Below are 4,220 nucleotides of genomic sequence, written 5' to 3' on the forward strand. Positions count from 1 at the left end.
ATTGAAAAGCACAGCTCGCTTACAGCAAGCAACCGAACGGAGATGGAAGTATGCTGTAAATTAGCGTCCCGTGACCGGTGGTGTGACGCTACGAGACGCTTCGAATCCGGTTTTCTGGCGTCGTAACGTTCGCCCAAACCCCCTCGCTTCCGCCCCGATCGGGATGCGTGCTGAATGGGGCGACCCCCCCGTAAAAGCGGCAGCCTGGAAAAAATGAATGCTGAAGTCTGAGGGTGAGGGCTCCGGAAGACTTTAAGAGAGAGTTTTGTCGACCGCTGGAGGAGAAAATTCACATGTGAACAATAACCAGCCGGCGAATTTGGCCCATTTCTTTCACAGGGCGAAATGAAATTCATTGATTTTTGCTCCACGGCGCCACAGTTTGACCGTGAAATTGGTTTTGACCGCGAGGCAGACGTTAACGCAGATGCCGGCCGGGTCCCCATTGCAAACCAAACCGTAAAATGTACGATTTTACGGTTTATACACACACACACACATATATATAAAATTTTACATTGCTTTTTTTTTTTTTTTTTTTTTTTTTTTTTGTTCTTGCTATATGGCGATCGTTTTTCCACTCGGGCTAACGTTGCGACAGACACACGTCGCAATAAGCGCAAGCCAGGTCGGGTCAAGGTTCAACAGTGTGAAATGTGAGGACGGCGACCCCAAGTGGACCCCAAAAAAAAAACCTGTACCTCACATGCATATTTTGTATTGGTATTATACATAAAGCTTTAAAATATACTGTATAATGAAATAGCGATATAGTAACCCCCGCAACAAATAGTGTTTTTCCCACTCGGAACGAAGCGTGTAAATGCAACCTCAGTCTTAAGACCACCCTGAACGCAATATTTATCATTATGATGCTGCTGTTGTTCTTATTATTGTGCCACGGTAGCGGAGTACATTTATTCCGTTTTATCGATGACTTGGACTCCTCTTAATTGATTTTTAATCCCCTTTACATTACAGTTTTACATTTTTATCACACCAGGTTTTAAGCTGTATGACAGTATGATTAATGTCCTCTATTAAAACCTTCCGGCGCTTAATTCATACAGGAGACTATGATGTCGGCACGCTGGTAAATCAAACAATTTTATGCCTTTTTTTTTTTTTTTTGCAAGCGCTTCTCTGCAGCCGCAGCTCACTGTTTTGATGCAAACGTCGCCTTTGGCCTCGAATAGCAACGCTCCTCAACTTTGTACATTTGTTTCTGCATTCAGTTGTGTGTGTTTTTTTTTTTTGGTAAGAAAATTCACACATGTATTACCTCTCAATCTGCTGGGATTAATGACCGAAAGCTCTTGGCTGCGCGTCATCTTGTGAATGAGATGCTAAAAATACGAGCCACGGATCGCATTGGATTAGCTGCATCGCATCACTTTGCATGACGATTGACATGATGGGCACCAGGAGTTTGTATCACTATGCACCTTAGAAATAATTACTATGATCCCCCATTCCAGACCCACCGGCAATAGGTGAAAATTTGCGATATATAGAGACCATGTAAAAAAAAAAAAAAAAAAAAAAAAAACACAAAAAACAAACGTTTATGTTGTTTGTTTTCCTGCGAATTACAAGAAGCTGTTGCTGCCGGATGTTTTTATCTGAGAAAAAAAAAAAAAAAATATATATATATATATATATATATATATATATATATATATATATATATATTAGACCTGTCAACATTAAAATGTAAATTCAAGATTAATCACCCAAAATGATCGCATTAATCATGTGTTAACTCAGATTAATCGCACTGTGCGCTGTCTCACGAACAAACTCTCGGTTTAATGTTCAGTTCATGTTTACAAACTAAAAATATAATTTACATTAGCATTATTCTTCGTGGGACTTCGTGCCTATTCCTTGCCCTCAGCAATTCTTTTCAAATATAGTTTATAGTCACTTGTTGCCACTCGAAGCAGTTTCTTCACGTGTGTCTATTCCACTTGAGTTGTATACATGCGGACATTGGCGTATACGTCACATCCTTTATTAAGATGGAGGTCCGTCCTGTAATGGGCAAAGTAGTTGGAATTGTTTTTACACTTTCATCAAAACACCCGCTTGATTAAAAACAAGTTACAAGCAGTTCAAAACTAGATCTCGGCCGCCATGTTTACAGGTATGTGTGTAAACGATGATCTCGCCGCACATTTTCGTCAAAACTGAGCGCGCACAGACAGAGCGGAGAATCACACATTCGGATTAATGGTTAACATGACAAAAATGTATTTCTGATCAGTTTTGGAAAAAGGACAATTCCATCCCTGTGAAACCAAATGAAATTTCATTCAAATTTGGCCTGTTTATTCCGATTGAGGTGTTTATATGGAGCGTTTTCATCAGGGGCAATTGTGTAGTCCGTTCCGAGTGTTTCCGGGTCGCCTGGCAACGGGCGTTATCAAGCGGCGTGGACGTAAGAGCCGCAAGAAACTGGTCAAAAGCTGTAAAAGTACATAGAAATATAAAAACGCGTTAAACCGCAGCTTTCCGCGATGTAGCTGGGATTTCTGAAATAAAGTACAAAATGGGACTCCATTGTCTCTTATTGTTGAAATTAGCCTCCAATTTAATTTGAGCAATAGGCAACAACGCGATCGTGCCGCCGCTCGAGGAATCCCGTCCAATCATAAAACGTTCTGGATAAATCCTCTTTGGTTTGAAACTTGGCAGGCTACTTCAAGTGTGCATATTTAATATTACTCGCCGCAATATCCCGTGATGAGGACTCGGCTGCCATCTCAAGTGAGCCACAATGCAGAATGCTAATGCGCCGCCGCCACCTTATCACCCAGTAAACTGAGGGGTTCTGATTTCAAGTAGCATCCAGTGAAGTTTTTAACGGCGCGTCGGACTTGCTTGTTCTGTGTCCGCAAAATACTGACTCGTGTGAATTGCGCAAGAGGGTTCAAAAAAGGTCCAAAAAGAAATGGTTTGGCCAAGGAGGTGTGACATCTCGCTTTTGGCGCTGTGTGACATCATGAGGGGGGGGGGGGGGGGGGGGGACAGACGCCACTGCACTCTTTCATTTCCAATGAGCCCCTAGTGAAGTATGACTTGTCTCATGCCGGCCTCCTCCTCCTCCTCCAGAAACACAATTCTCTTTTCATCTTCACAGTGTTTGGAGTGAGGGAGCAAAACGCTCAAAAGCTTCTGAGGGGGGGGGGAAAGCGGTTGGGCTCCTCAACTGATTCGAAATGAATCAATTGCGACCTCTAGCGTTCAAACTCCTACAGTAAACCTTGCAATTTTTTACTAATTTTTTTTTTTTTTTTTTTTAACCATCAACGTTAAAAGGAACACAGGCTGATACAAATCTGACAATACACATATCTAATAAGCATTTTTAAGTACAGTTTTTGAACATCTGTGTAGTGCAGTTATATATATATATATATATATATATATATATATATATATATATATATATATATATATATATATATGAAATATATATATATATATATATTGAAATATATATATATATATATATTGATATATATATATATATATATATATATATATATATATATATTTCAATATATTTATTTATTTATTATTTTGTGTTTTAAATATTAAGACAGTTTGACCAGACCATAATATTTACCTCTATACTTTGTGGCCATCTAGTGGCCGTTTTGAATGATAAACTGCGTCGTTCCATATTTCCATTCTTCATTGTTTCGTGTGAGCTGTGCACCACAGCACACATTTTCGCCAAACTATTTTCTGACATTCCCCTCCACCACATCGCACATGCGGCGGTGTGTGTGTCAGTGACCTTCGCCTTAATCCACGCAATCTTCCCCTGAGGGTCAGCGTGGAGGAGGCAAATAGCGGTTTTATAATTGGACCACAAATAATAGGGTGGGGAACAAATTGCATCCTCCACACCTGCAGAACGAGAGCCCGTACTCTCGTTTCTGCTCCCTTCTGTAGTGCGACCGCTGTTGGCTAAAAAAGAAATGGAGAGGTTTTCGCGGTGGAGGCGGAGGCGGGGGGGGGGGCTTGCGTCCAGCCTGAGCCCACCCGAGCCAGGGTGACTGGAAAGGAAGTTTCCACCACCAGCACCCATGCCGCCTGTCTCTCTTTTTCTCTCACTCACTCCAATGTGAAGCTTCACTCCCGAGCGTGGGAGGCATAAGTGTGTGTGTGTGTGTGTGTGGAATTCAAGCAGGGCTTTCAGATCACTCGTA

This window comes from Phycodurus eques, chromosome 23 (assembly GCF_024500275.1).
Source record: "Phycodurus eques isolate BA_2022a chromosome 23, UOR_Pequ_1.1, whole genome shotgun sequence".
Classification (NCBI taxonomy): Eukaryota; Metazoa; Chordata; class Actinopteri; order Syngnathiformes; family Syngnathidae; genus Phycodurus; species Phycodurus eques.